This window comes from Heptranchias perlo, unplaced genomic scaffold (genome assembly GCF_035084215.1).
Source record: "Heptranchias perlo isolate sHepPer1 unplaced genomic scaffold, sHepPer1.hap1 HAP1_SCAFFOLD_79, whole genome shotgun sequence".
Taxonomy (NCBI): domain Eukaryota; kingdom Metazoa; phylum Chordata; class Chondrichthyes; order Hexanchiformes; family Hexanchidae; genus Heptranchias; species Heptranchias perlo.
This window is the reverse complement of record NW_027139824.1, coordinates 736549-752500: the sequence shown is the minus strand read 5'-3', so window position 1 is coordinate 752500 and position 15952 is coordinate 736549.

Sequence of the window (15952 nt, the reverse complement as noted above, 5' to 3'; positions counted from 1 at the left end):
GAACCACGAAAAGTTCTTGTATTTTAAGATAAAATCTTACGCTATTATAGAAAAAACTTCATGCTCGCTGAAATCTGTTCATTTGCTGAAAACCAACAAAACCACAAAAAGTTCTTGTATTTGAAGAGAAAATCTTTTTGCTTTGAAGAAGAAAGATCTAGCTGACTGAAATAAGTTCATTAGATGAAAACCAACAAAAATTGACAAGAACCACGAAAAGTTCTTGTATTTTAAGATAAAATCTTACGCTATTAAAAACGTCTTGCTCGCTGAAATCTGTTCATTCGCTGAAAAACAACAAAACCACGAAAAGTTCTTGTATTTGAAGATAAAATCTTTTTGCTTTGAAGAAGAAAGGTCTAGCTGACTGAAATAAGTTCATTCGATGAAAACCAACAAAAATTGACAAGAACCACGAAAGGTTCTTGTATTTTAAGATAAAATCTGACTCTATTAAGGAAAAAACTTCCAGCTCGCTGAAATATGTTCATTTGCTGAAAACCATCAAAACCACGAAAAGTTCTTGTATTTGAAGATAAAATCTTTTTGCTTTGAAGAAGAAAGATCCAGCTGACTGAAATAAGTTCATTAGATGAAAACGAACAAAAATTGACAAGAACCACGAAAAGTTCTTGTATTTTAAGATAAAATCTTACGCTATTATAGAAAAAACTTCATGCTCGCTGAAATCTGTTCATTTGCTGAAAACCAACAAAACCACGAAAAGTTCTTGTATTTGAAGAGAAAATCTTTTTGCTTTGAAGAAGAAAGATCTAGCTGACTGAAATAAGTTCATTAGATGAAAACCAACAAAAATTGACAAGAACCACGAAAAGTTCTTGTATTTTAAGATAAAATCTTACGCTATTAAAAACGTCTTGCTCGCTGAAATCTGTTCATTCGCTGAAAAACAACAAAACCACGAAAAGTTCTTGTATTTGAAGATAAAATCTTTTTGCTTTGAAGAAGAAAGGTCTAGCTGACTGAAATAAGTTCATTCGATGAAAACCAACAAAAATTGACAAGAACCACGAAAGGTTCTTGTATTTTAAGATAAAATCTGACTCTATTAAGGAAAAAACTTCCAGCTCGCTGAAATATGTTCATTTGCTGAAAACCATCAAAACCACGAAAAGTTCTTGTATTTGAAGATAAAATCTTTTTGCTTTGAAGAAGAAAGATCTAGCTGACTGAAATAACTTCATTAGATGAAAACGAACAAAAATTGACAAGAACCACGAAAAGTTCTTGTATTTTAAGATAAAATCTTACGCTATTAAAGAAAAAACTTCTTGCTCGCTGAAATCTGTTCATTTGCTGAAAACCAACAAAAACACGAAAAGTTCTTGTATTTGAAGATAAAATCTTTTTGCTTTGAAGAAGAAAGATCTAGCTGACTGAAATAAGTTCATTAGATGAAAACCAACAAAAATTGACAAGAAACACGAAAAGTTCTTGTATTTTAAGATAAAATCTTATGCTATTAAAGAAAAAACTCCCAGCTCGCTGAAATATGATCATTTGCTGAAAACCAACAAAACCACGAAAAGCTCTTGTATTTGAAGAGAAAATCTTTTTGCTTTGAAGAAGAAAGATCTTGCTGACTGAAATAAGTTCATTAGATGAAAACCAACAAAAATTGACAAGAACCACGAAAAGTTCTTGTATTTTAAGATAAAATCTGACGCTATTAAAGAAAAAACTTCTTGCTCGCTGAAATCTGTTCATTTGCTGAAAACCAACAAAACCACGAAAAGTTCTTGTATTTGAAGATAAAATCTTTTTGCTTTGAAGAAGAAAGGTCCAGCTGACTGAAATAAGTTCATCAGATGAAAACCAACAAAAATTGACAAGAACCACGAAAAGTTCTTGTATTTTAAGATAAAATCTTACGCTATTAAAGAAAAAACTCCCAGCTCGCTGAAATATGTTCATTTGCTGAAAACCAACAAAACCACGAAAAGTTCTTGCAATTGAAGATAACATCTTTTTGCTTTGAAGAAGAAAGATCTCGCTGACTGAAATAAGTTCATGAGATGAAAACAAACAAAAATTGACAAGAACCAAGAAAAGTTCTTGTATTTTAAGATAAAATCTTACGCTATTAAAGAAAAAACTCCCAGCTCGCTGAAATATGATCATTTGCTGAAAACCAACAAAACCACGAAAAGTTCTTGCATTTGAAGATAAAATCTTTTTGCTTTGAAGAAGAAAGATCTAGCTGACTGAAATAAGTTCATTAGATGAAAACCAACAAAAATTGACAAGAACCAAGAAAAGTTCTTGTATTTTCAGATAAAATCTTACGCTATTAAAGAAAAAACTCCCAGCTCGCTGAAATATGATCATTTGCTGAAAACCAACAAAAACACGAAAAGTTCTTGTATTTGAAGATAACATCTTTTTGCTTTGAAGAAGAAAGATCGAGCTGACTGAAATAAGTTCATTAGATGAAAACCAACAAAAATTGACAAGAACCACGAAAAGTTCTTGTATTTTAAGATAAAATCTTACGCTATTAAAGAAAAAACTTCTTGCTCGCTGAAATCTGTTCATTTGCTGAAAACCAACAAAACCACGAAAAGTTCTTGTATTTGAAGATAAAATCTTTTTGCTTTGAAGAAGAAAGATCCAGCTGACTGAAATAAGTTCATCAGATGAAAACCAACAAAAATTGACAAGAACCACGAAAAGTTCTTGTATTTTAAGATAAAATCTTACGCTATTAAAGAAAAAACTCCCAGCTCGCTGAAATATGTTCATTTGCTGAAAACCAACAAAACCACGAAAAGTTCTTGCATTTGAAGATAAAATCTTTTTGCTTTGAAGAAGAAAGATCTAGCTGACTGAAATAAGTTCATTAGATGAAAACGAACAAAAATTGACAAGAACCACGAAAAGTTCTTGTATTTTAAGATAAAATCTTACGCTATTATAGAAAAAACTTCATGCTCGCTGAAATCTGTTCATTTGCTGAAAACCAACAAAACCACGAAAAGTTCTTGTATTTGAAGAGAAAATCTTTTTGCTTTGAAGAAGAAAGATCTAGCTGACTGAAATAAGTTCATTAGATGAAAACCAACAAAAATTGACAAGAACCACGAAAAGTTCTTGTATTTTAAGATAAAATCTTACGCTATTAAAAACGTCTTGCTCGCTGAAATCTGTTCATTCGCTGAAAAACAACAAAACCACGAAAAGTTCTTGTATTTGAAGATAAAATCTTTTTGCTTTGAAGAAGAAAGGTCTAGCTGACTGAAATAAGTTCATTCGATGAAAACCAACAAAAATTGACAAGAACCACGAAAGGTTCTTGTATTTTAAGATAAAATCTGACTCTATTAAGGAAAAAGCTTCCAGCTCGCTGAAATATGTTCATTTGCTGAAAACCATCAAAACCACGAAAAGTTCTTGTATTTGAAGATAAAATCTTTTTGCTTTGAAGAAGAAAGATCTTGCTGACTAAAACAAGTTCATGAGATGAAAACCAACAAAAATTGACAAGAACCACGAAAAGTTCTTGTATTTTAAGATAAAATCTTACGCTATTAAAGAAAAAACTTCTTGTTCGCTGAAATCTGTTAATTTGCTGAAAACCAACAAAACCACGAAAAGTTCTTGTATTTGAAGATAAAATCTTTTTGCTTTGAAGAAGAAAGATCCAGCTGACTGAAATAAGTTCATTCGATGAAAACCAACAAAAATTAGAAGAACCACGAAAAGTTATTGTATTTTAAGATAAAATCTTACGCTATTAGAGAAAAAACTCCCAGCTCGCTGAAATATGTTCATTTGCTGAAAACCAACAAAACCACGAAAAGTTCTTGTATTTGAAGATAAAATCTTTTTGCTTTGAAGAAGAAAGATCTAGCTGACTGAAATAAGTTCATTCGATGAAAACCAACAAAAATTGACAAGAACCACGAAAAGTTCTTGTATTTTAAGATAAAATCTTACTTCTTTAAGGAAAAAACTTCCAGCTCGCTGAAATATGTTCATTTGCTGAAAACCATCAAAACCACGAAAAGTTCTTGTATTTGAAGATAAAATCTTTTTGCTTTGAAGAAGAAAGATCTAGCTGACTGAAATAACTTCATTCGATGAAAACGAACAAAAATTGACAAGAACCACGAAAAGTTCTTGTATTTTAAGATAAAATCTTCCGCTATTAAAGAAAAAACTTCTTGCTCGCTGAAATCTGTTCATTTGCTGAAAACCAACAAAACCACGAAAAGTTCTTGTATTTGAAGATAAAATCTTTTTGCTTTGAAGAAGAAAGATCGAGCTGACTGAAATAAGTTCATTAGATGAAAACCAACAAAAATTGACAAGAACCACGAAAAGTTCTTGTATTTTAACATAAAATCTTACGCTATTAAGGAAAAAACTCCCAGCTCGCTGAAATATGTTCATTTGCTGAAAACCAACAAAACCACGAAAAGTTCTTGTATTTGAAGATAAAATCCTTTTGCTTTGAAGAAGAAAGATCTAGCTGACTGAAATAAGTTCATTAGATGAAAACCAACAAAAATTGACAAGAACCACGAAAAGTTCTTGTATTTTAAGATAAAATCTTACTCGATTAAGGAAAAAACTTCCAGCTCGCTGAAATATGTTCATTTGCTGAAAACCATCAAAACCACGAAAAGTTCTTGTATTTGAAGATTAAATCTTTTTGCTTTGAAGAAGAAAGATCTAGCTGACTGAAATAAGTTAATTAGATGAAAACCAACAAAAATTGACAAGAACCACGAAAAGTTCTTGTATTTTAAGATAAAATCTTACGCTATTAAAGATAAAACTTCTTGCTCGCTGAAATCTGTTCATTTGCTGAAAACCAACAAAACCACGAAAGGTTCTTGTATTTGAAGATAAAATCTTTTTGCTTTGAAGAAGAAAGATCTAGCTGACTGAAATAAGTTCATTAGATGAAAACCAACAAAAATTGACAAGAACCACGAAAAGTTCTTGTATTTTAAGATAAAATCTTACGCTATAAAAGAAAAAACTTCTTGCTCGCTGAAATCTGTTCATTTGCTGAAAACCAACAAAATCACGAAAAGTTCTTGTATTTGAAGATAAAATCTTTTTGCTTTGAAGAAGAAAGATCTAGCTGACTGAAATAACTTCATTCGATGAAAACGAAGAAAAATTGACAAGAACCACGAATAGTTCTTGTATTTTAAGATAAAATCTTACGCTATTAAAGAAAAAACTTCTTGCTCGCTGAAATCTGTTCATTTGCTGAAAACCAACAAAACCACGAAAAGTTCTTGTATTTGAAGAGAAAATCTTTTTGCTTTGAAGAAGAAAGATCTAGCTGACTGAAATAAGTTCATGAGATGAAAACCAACAAAAATTGACAAGAACCACGAAAAGTTCTTGTATTTTAAGATAAAATCTTACGCTATTAAAGAAAAAACTCCCAGCTCGCTGAAATATGTTCATTTGCTGAAAACCAACAAAACCACGAAAAGTTCTTGTATTTGAAGATAAAATCTTTTTGCTTTGAAGAAGAAAGATCTAGCTGACTGAAATAAGTTCATTAGATGAAATCCAACAAAAATTGACAAGAACCACGAAAAGTTCTTGTATTTTAAGATAAAATCTTACGCTATTAAAGAAAAAACTTCATGCTCGCTGAAATCTGTTCATTTGCTGAAAACCAACAAAACCACGAAAAGTTCTTGTATTTGAAGACAAAATCTTTTTGCTTTGAAGAAGAAAGATCTAGCTGACTGAAATAAGTTCATTAGATGAAAACCAACAAAAATTGACAAGAACCACGAAAAGTTCTTGTATTTCAAGATAAAATCTTACTCTATTAAGGAAAAAACTTCCAGCTCGCTGAAATATGTTAATTTGCTGAAAACCAACAAAAGCACGAAAAGTTCTTGTATTTGAAGATAAAATCTTTTTGCTTTGAAGAAGAAAGATCTAGCTGACTAAAACAAGTTCATTAGATGAAAACGAACAAAAATTGACAAGAACCACGAAAAGTTCTTGTATTTTAAGATAAAATCTTACGCTATTAAAGAAAAAACTTCTTGTTCGCTGAAATCTGTTCATTTGCTGAAAACCAACAAAACCACGAAAAGTTCTTGTATTTGAAGATAAAATCTTTTTGCTTTGAAGAAGAAAGATCTAGCTGACTGAAATAAGTTCATTAGATGAAAACCAACAAAAATTGACAAGAACCACGAAAAGTTCTTGTATTTTAAGATAAAATCTTACGCTATTAAGGAAAAAACTTCCAGCTCGCTGAAATATGTTCATTTGCTGAAAACCATCAAAACCACGAAAAGTTCTTGTATTTGAAGATAAAATCTTTTTGCTTTGAAGAAGAAAGATCTAGCTGACTGAAATAAGTTCATCAGATGAAAACGAACAAAAATTGACAAGAACCACGAAAAGTTCTTGTATTTTAAGATAAAATCTTACGCTATTAAAGAAAAAACTTCTTGCTCGCTGAAATCTGTTCATTTGCTGAAAACCAAAAAAAACACGAAAAGTTCTTGTATTTGAAGAGAAAATCTTTTTGCTTTGAAGAAGAAAGATCTAGCTGACTGAAATAAGTTCATTAGATGAAAACCAACAAAAATTGACAAGAAACACGAAAAGTTCTTGTATTTTAAGATAAAATCTTCCGCTATTAAAGAAAAAACTTCTTGCTCGCTGAAATCTGTTCATTTGCTGAAAACCAACAAAACCACGAAAAGTTCTTGTTTTTGAAGATAAAATCTTTTTGCTTTGAAGAAGAAAGGTCTCGCTGACTGAAATAAGTTCATTCGATGAAAACCAACACAAATTGACAAGAACCACGAAAAGTTCTTGTATTTTAAGATAAAATCTTACTCTATTAAGGAAAAAACTTCCAGCTCGCTGAAATATGTTCATTTGCTGAAAACCAACAAAACCACGAAAAGTTCTTGTATTTGAAGATAAAATCTTTTTGCTTTGAAGAAGAAAGATCTAGCTGACTGAAATAAGTTCATTAGATGAAAACGAACAAAAATTGACAAGAACCACGAAAAGTTCTTGTATTTTAAGATAAAATCTTACGCTATTAAAGAAAAAACTTCATGCTCGCTGAAATCTGTTCATTTGCTGAAAACCAACAAAACCACGAAAAGTTCTTGTATTTGAAGAGAAAATCTTTTTGCTTTGAAGAAGAAAGATCTCGCTGACTGAAATAAGTTCATGAGATGAAAACCAACAAAAATTGACAAGAACCACGAAAAGTTCTTGTATTTTAAGATAAAATCCTACGCTATTAAAAACTTCTTGCTCGCTGAAATCTGTTCATTTGCTGAAAACCAACAAAACCACGAAAAGTTCTTGTATTTGAAGATAAAATCTTTTTGCTTTGAAGAAGAAAGGTCCAGCTGACTGAAATAAGTTCATTCGATGAAAACCAACAAAAATTGACACGAACCACGAAAAGTTCTTGTATTTCAAGATAAAATCTTACTCTATTAAGGAAAAAACTTCCAGCTCGCTGAAATATGTTAATTTGCTGAAAACCAACAAAAGCACGAAAAGTTCTTGTATTTGAAGATAAAATCTTTTTGCTTTGAAGAAGAAAGATCTAGCTGACTGAAATAAGTTCATTAGATGAAAACGAACAAAAATTGACAAGAACCACGAAAAGTTCTTGTATTTTAAGATAAAATCTTCCGCTATTAAAGAAAAAACTTCATGCTCGCTGAAATCTGTTCATTTGCTGAAAACCAACAAAACCACGAAAAGTTCTTGTATTTGAAGAGAAAATCTTTTTGCTTTGAAGAAGAAAGATCTAGCTGACTGAAATAAGTTCATTAGATGAAAACCAACAAAATTTTACAAGAACCACGAAAAGTTCTTGTATTTTAAGATAAAATCTTACGCTATCAAAAACTTCTTGCTCGCTGAAATCTGTTCATTCGCTGAAAACCAACAAAACCACGAAAAGTTCTTGTATTTGAAGATAAAATCTTTTTGCTTTGAAGAAGAAAGGTCTAGCTGACTGAAATAAGTTCATTCGATGAAAACCAACAAAAATTGACAAGAACCACGAAAAGTTCTTGTTTTTTAAGATAAAATCTTACTCTATTAAGGAAAAAACTTCCAGCTCGCTGAAATATGTTCATTTGCTGAAAACCATCAAAACCACGAAAAGTTCTTGTATTTGAAGATAAAATCTTTTTGCTTTGAAGAAGAAAGATCTAGCTGACTAAAACAAGTTCATTAGATGAAAACGAACAAAAATTGACAAGAACCACGAAAAGTTCTTGTATTTTAAGATAAAATCTTACGCTATTAAAGAAAAAACTTCTTGTTCGCTGAAATCTGTTCATTTGCTGAAAACCAACAAAACCACGAAAAGTTCTTGTATTTGAAGATAAAATCTTTTTGCTTTGAAGAAGAAAGATCCAGCTGACTGAAATAAGTTCATTAGATGAAAACCAACAAAAATTAGAAGAACCACGAAAAGTTATTGTATTTTAAGATAAAATCTTACGCTATTCGAGAAAAAACTCCCAGCTCGCTGAAATATGTTCATTTGCTGAAAACCAACAAAACCACGAAAAGTTCTTGCATTTGAAGATAAAATCTTTTTGCTTTGAAGAAGAAAGATCTAGCTGACTGAAATAAGTTCATTAGATGAAAACCAACAAAAATTGACAAGAACCACGAAAAGTTCTTGTATTTTAAGATAAAATCTTACGCTATTAAAGAAAAAACTTCTTGCTCGCTGAAATCTGTTCATTTGCTGAAAACCAAAAAAACCACGAAAAGTTCTTGTATTTGAAGAGAAAATCTTTTTGCTTTGAAGAAGAAAGATCCAGCTGACTGAAATAAGTTGATTAGATGAAAACCAACAAAAATTGACAAGAAACACGAAAAGTTCTTGTATTTTAAGATAAAATCTTCCGCTATTAAAGAAAAAACTTCTTGCTCGCTGAAATCTGTTCATTTGCTGAAAACCAACAAAACCACGAAAAGTTCTTGTTTTTGAAGATAAAATCTTTTTGCTTTGAAGAAGAAAGGTCTCGCTGACTGAAATAAGTTCATTCGATGAAAACCAACAAAAATTGACAAGAACCACGAAAAGTTCTTGTATTTTAAGATAAAATCTTGCTCTATTAAGGAAAAAACTTCCAGCTCGCTGAAATATGTTCATTTGCTGAAAACCATCAAAACCACGAAAAGTTCTTGTATTTGAAGATAAAATCTTTTTGCTTTGAAGAAGAAAGATCTAGCTGACTGAAATAACTTCATTGGATGAAAACGAACAAAAATTGACAAGAACCACGAAAAGTTCTTGTATTTTAAGATAAAATCTTACGCTATTAATGATAAAACTTCTTGCTCGCTGAAATCTGTTCATTTGCTGAAAACCAACAAAACCACGAAAGGTTCTTGTATTTGAAGTTAAAATCTTTTTGCTTTGAAGAAGAAAGATCTAGCTGACTGAAATAAGTTCATCAGATGAAAACGAACAAAAATTGACAAGAACCACGAAAAGTTCTTGTATTTTAAGATAAAATCTTACGCTATTAAAGAAAAAACTTCATGCTCGCTGAAATCTGTTCATTTGCTGAAAACCAACAAAACCACGAAAAGTTCTTGTATTTGAAGAGAAAATCTTTTTGCTTTGAAGAAGAAAGATCTAGCTGACTGAAATAAGTTCATGAGATGAAAACCAACAAAAATTGACAAGAACCACGAAAAGTTCTTGTATTTTAAGATAAAATCCTACGCTATTAAAAACTTCTTGCTCGCTGAAATCTGTTCATTTGCTGAAAACCAACAAAACCACGAAAAGTTCTTGTATTTGAAGAGAAAATCTTTTTGCTTTGAAGAAGAAAGGTCCAGCTGACTGAAATAAGTTCATTCGATGAAAACCAACAAAAATTGACACGAACCACGAAAAGTTCTTGTATTTCAAGATAAAATCTTACTCTATTAAGGAAAAAACTTCCAGCTCGCTGAAATATGTTAATTTGCTGAAAACCAACAAAAGCACGAAAAGTTCTTGTATTTGAAGATAAAATCTTTTTGCTTTGAAGAAGAAAGATCTAGCTGACTGAAATAATTTCATTAGATGAAAACGAACAAAAATTGACAAGAACCACGAAAAGTTCTTGTATTTTAAGATAAAATCTTCCGCTATTAAAGAAAAAACTTCATGCTCGCTGAAATCTGTTCATTTGCTGAAAACCAACAAAACCACGAAAAGTTCTTGTATTTGAAGAGAAAATCTTTTTGCTTTGAAGAAGAAAGATCTAGCTGACTGAAATAAGTTCATTAGATGAAAACCAACAAAATTTTACAAGAACCACGAAAAGTTCTTGTATTTTAAGATAAAATCTTACGCTATCAAAAACTTCTTGCTCGCTGAAATCTGTTCATTCGCTGAAAACCAACAAAACCACGAAAAGTTCTTGTATTTGAAGATAAAATCTTTTTGCTTTGAAGAAGAAAGGTCTAGCTGACTGAAATAAGTTCATTCGATGAAAACCAACAAAAATTGACAAGAACCACGAAAAATTCTTGTTTTTTAAGATAAAATCTTACTCTATTAAGGAAAAAACTTCCAGCTCGCTGAAATATGTTCATTTGCTGAAAACCATCAAAACCACGAAAAGTTCTTGTATTTGAAGATAAAATCTTTTTGCTTTGAAGAAGAAAGATCTAGCTGACTAAAACAAGTTCATTAGATGAAAACGAACAAAAATTGACAAGAACCACGAAAAGTTCTTGTATTTTAAGATAAAATCTTACGCTATTAAAGAAAAAACTTCTTGTTCGCTGAAATCTGTTCATTTGCTGAAAACCAACAAAACCACGAAAAGTTCTTGTATTTGAAGATAAAATCTTTTTGCTTTGAAGAAGAAAGATCCAGCTGACTGAAATAAGTTCATTAGATGAAAACCAACAAAAATTAGAAGAACCACGAAAAGTTATTGTATTTTAAGATAAAATCTTACGCTATTAGAGAAAAAACTCCCAGCTCGCTGAAATATGTTCATTTGCTGAAAACCAACAAAACCACGAAAAGTTCTTGCATTTGAAGATAAAATCTTTTTGCTTTGAAGAAGAAAGATCTAGCTGACTGAAATAAGTTCATTAGATGAAAACGAACAAAAATTGACAAGAACCACGAAAAGTTCTTGTATTTTAAGATAAAATCTTACGCGATTAAAGAAAAAACTTCTTGTTCGCTGAAATCTGTTAATTTGCTGAAAACCAACAAAACCACGAAAAGTTCTTGTATTTGAAGATAAAATCTTTTTGCTTTGAAGAAGAAAGATCCAGCTGACTGAAATAAGTTCATTAGATGAAAACCAACAAAAATTAGAAGAACCACGAAAAGTTATTGTATTTTAAGATAAAATCTTACGCTATTAGAGAAAAAACTCCCAGCTCGCTGAAATATGTTCATTTGCTGAAAACCAACAAAACCACGAAAAGTTCTTGTTTTTGAAGATAAAATCTTTTTGCTTTGAAGAAGAAAGGTCTCGCTGACTGAAATAAGTTCATTCGATGAAAACCAACAAAAATTGACAAGAACCACGAAAAGTTCTTGTATTTTAAGATAAAATCTTACTTCTTTAAGGAAAAAACTTCCAGCTCGCTGAAATATGTTCATTTGCTGAAAACCATCAAAACCACGAAAAGTTCTTGTATTTGAAGATAAAATCTTTTTGCTTTGAGGAAGAAAGATCTAGCTGACTGAAACAAGTTCATTAGATGAAAACGAACAAAAATTGACAAGAACCACAAAAAGTTCTTGTATTTTAAGATAAAATCTTACGCTATTAAAGAAAAAACTTCTTGCTCGCTGAAATCTGTTCATTTGCTGAAAACCATCAAAACCACGAAAAGTTCTTGTATTTGAAGATAAAATATTTTTGCTTTGAAGAAGAAAGATCTGGCTGACTGAAATAACTTCATTCGATGAAAACGAACAAAAATTGACAAGAACCACGAAAAGTTCTTGTATTTTAAGATAAAATCTTCCGCTATTAAAGAAAAAACTTCTTGCTCGCTGAAATCTGTTCATTTGCTGAAAACCAACAAAACCACGAAAAGTTCTTGTATTTGAAGATAAAATCTTTTTGCTTTGAAGAAGAAAGATCGAGCTGACTGAAATAAGTTCATTAGATGAAAACCAACAAAAATTGACAAGAACCACGAAAAGTTCTTGTATTTTAACATAAAATCTTACGCTATTAAGGAAAAAACTCCCAGCTCGCTGAAATATGTTCATTTGCTGAAAACCAACAAAACCACGAAAAGTTCTTGTATTTGAAGATAAAATCCTTTTGCTTTGAAGAAGAAAGATCTAGCTGACTGAAATAAGTTCATTAGATGAAAACCAACAAAAATTGACAAGAACCACGAAAAGTTCTTGTATTTTAAGATAAAATCTTACTCGATTAAGGAAAAAACTTCCAGCTCGCTGAAATATGTTCATTTGCTGAAAACCATCAAAACCACGAAAAGTTCTTGTATTTGAAGATAAAATCTTTTTGCTTTGAAGAAGAAAGATCTAGCTGACTGAAATAAGTTCATTAGATGAAAACCAACAAAAATTGACAAGAACCACGAAAAGTTCTTGTATTTTAAGATAAAATCTTACGCTATAAAAGAAAAAACTTCTTGCTCGCTGAAATCTGTTCATTTGCTGAAAACCAACAAAATCACGAAAAGTTCTTGTATTTGAAGATAAAATCTTTTTGCTTTGAAGAAGAAAGATCTAGCTGACTGAAATAACTTCATTCGATGAAAACGAAGAAAAATTGACAAGAACCACGAAAAGTTCTTGTATTTTAAGATAAAATCTTACGCTATTAAAGAAAAAACTTCTTGCTCGCTGAAATCTGTTCATTTGCTGAAAACCAACAAAACCACGAAAAGTTCTTGTATTTGAAGAGAAAATCTTTTTGCTTTGAAGAAGAAAGATCTAGCTGACTGAAATAATTTCATGAGATGAAAACCAACAAAAATTGACAAGAACCACGAAAAGTTCTTGTATTTTAAGATAAAATCTTACGCGATTAAGGAAAAAGCTTCCAGCTCGCTGAAATATGTTCATTTGCTGAAAACCATCAAAACCACGAAAAGTTCTTGTATTTTAAGATAAAATCTTTTTGCTTTGAAGAAGAAAGATCTGGCTGACTGAAATAAGTTGATTGGATGAAAACGAACAAAAATTGACAAGAACCACGAAAAGTTCTTGTATTTTAACATAAAATCTTACGCTATTAAAGAAAAAACTCCCAGCTCGCTGAAATATGATCATTTGCTGAAAACCAACAAAACCACGAAAAGTTCTTGTATTTGAAGATAAAATCTTTTTGCTTTGAAGAAGAAAGATCTAGCTGACTGAAATAAGTTCATTAGATGAAAACGAACAAAAATTGACAAGAACCAAGAAAAGTTCTTGTATTTTAAGATAAAATCTTACGCTATTAAAGAAAAAACTCCCAGCTCGCTGAAATATGTTCATTTGCTGAAAACCAACAAAACCACAAAAAGTTCTTGTATTTGAAGAGAAAATCTTTTTGCTTTGAAGAAGAAAGATCCAGCTGACTGAAATAAGTTCATTAGATGAAAACCAACAAAAATTGACAAGAACCACGAAAAGTTCTTGTATTTTAAGATAAAATCTTACGCTATTAAAAACTTCTTGCTCGCTGAAATCTGTTCATTCGCTGAAAACCAACAAAACCACGAAAAGTTCTTGTATTTGAAGATAAAATCTTTTTGCTTTGAAGAAGAAAGGTCTAGCTGACTGAAATAAGTTCATTCGATGAAAACCAACAAAAATTGACAAGAACCACGAAAAGTTCTTGTATTTTAAGATAAAATCTTACTCTATGAAGGAAAAAACTTCCAGCTCGCTGAAATATGTTCATTTGCTGAAAACCATCAAAACCACGAAAAGTTCTTGTATTTGAAGATAAAATCTTTTTGCTTTGAAGAAGAAAGATCTAGCTGACTGAAACAAGTTCATGAGATGAAAACGAACAAAAATTGACAAGAACCACGAAAAGTTCTTGTATTTTAAGATAAAATCTTACGCTATTAAAGAAAAAACTTCTTGTTCGCTGAAATCTGTTAATTTGCTGAAAACCAACAAAACCACGAAAAGTTCTTGTATTTGAAGATAAAATCTTTTTGCTTTGAAGAAGAAAGATCCAGCTGACTGAAATAAGTTCATTAGATGAAAACCAACAAAAATTAGAAGAACCACGAAAAGTTATTGTATTTTAAGATAAAATCTTACGCTATTAGAGAAAAAACTCCCAGCTCGCTGAAATATGTTCATTTGCTGAAAACCAACAAAACCACGAAAAGTTCTTGTTTTTGAAGATAAAATCTTCCGCTATTAAAGAAAAAACTTCTTGCTCGCTGAAATCTGTTCATTTGCTGAAAACCAACAAAACCACGAAAAGTTCTTGTATTTGAAGATAAAATCTTTTTGCTTTGAAGAAGAAAGATCTAGCTGACTGAAATAAGTTCATTAGATGAAAACGAACAAAAATTGACAAGAACCACGAAAAGTTCTTGTATTTTAAGATAAAATCTTCCGCTATTAAAGAAAAAACTTCTTGCTCGCTGAAATCTGTTCATTTGCTGAAAACCAACAAAACCACGAAAAGTTCTTGTATTTGAAGATAAAATCTTTTTGCTTTGAAGAAGAAAGATCTAGCTGACTGAAATAAGTTCATTAGATGAAAACCAACAAAAATTGACAAGAACCACGAAAAGTTCTTGTATTTTAACATAAAATCTTACGCTATTAAGGAAAAAACTCCCAGCTCGCTGAAATATGTTCATTTGCTGAAAACCAACAAAACCACGAAAAGTTCTTGTATTTGAAGATAAAATCCTTTTGCTTTGAAGAAGAAAGATCTAGCTGACTGAAATAAGTTCATTAGATGAAAACCAACAAAAATTGACAAGAACCACGAAAAGTTCTTGTATTTTAAGATAAAATCTTACTCGATTAAGGAAAAAACTTCCAGCTCGCTGAAATATGTTCATTTGCTGAAAACCATCAAAACCACGAAAAGTTCTTGTATTTGAAGATAAAATCTTTTTGCTTTGAAGAAGAAAGATCTAGCTGACTGAAATAAGTTCATTAGATGAAAACCAACAAAAATTGACAAGAACCACGAAAAGTTCTTGTATTTTAAGATAAAATCTTACGCTATAAAAGAAAAAACTTCTTGCTCGCTGAAATCTGTTTATTTGCTGAAAACCAACAAAATCACGAAAAGTTCTTGTATTTGAAGATAAAATCTTTTTGCTTTGAAGAAGAAAGATCTAGCTGACTGAAATAACTTCATTCGATGAAAACGAAGAAAAATTGACAAGAACCACGAAAAGTTCTTGTATTTTAAGATAAAATCTTACGCTATTAAAGAAAAAACTTCTTGCTCGCTGAAATCTGTTCATTTGCTGAAAACCAACAAAACCACGAAAAGTTCTTGTATTTGAAGAGAAAATCTTTTTGCTTTGAAGAAGAAAGATCTAGCTGACTGAAATAAGTTCATGAGATGAAAACCAACAAAAATTGACAAGAACCACGAAAAGTTCTTGTATTTTAAGATAAAATCTTACGCGATTAAGGAAAAAGCTTCCAGCTCGCTGAAATATGTTCATTTGCTGAAAACCATCAAAACCACGAAAAGTTCTTGTATTTTAAGATAAAATCTTTTTGCTTTGAAGAAGAAAGATCTGGCTGACTGAAATAAGTTGATTGGATGAAAACGAACAAAAATTGACAAGAACCACGAAAAGTTCTTGTATTTTAAGATAAAATCTTACGCTATTAAAGAAAAAACTCCCAGCTCGCTGAAATATGTTCATTTGCTGAAAACCAACAAAACCACGAAAAGTTCTTGTATTTGAAGATAAAATCTTTTTGCTTTGAAGAAGAAAGATCTAGCTGACT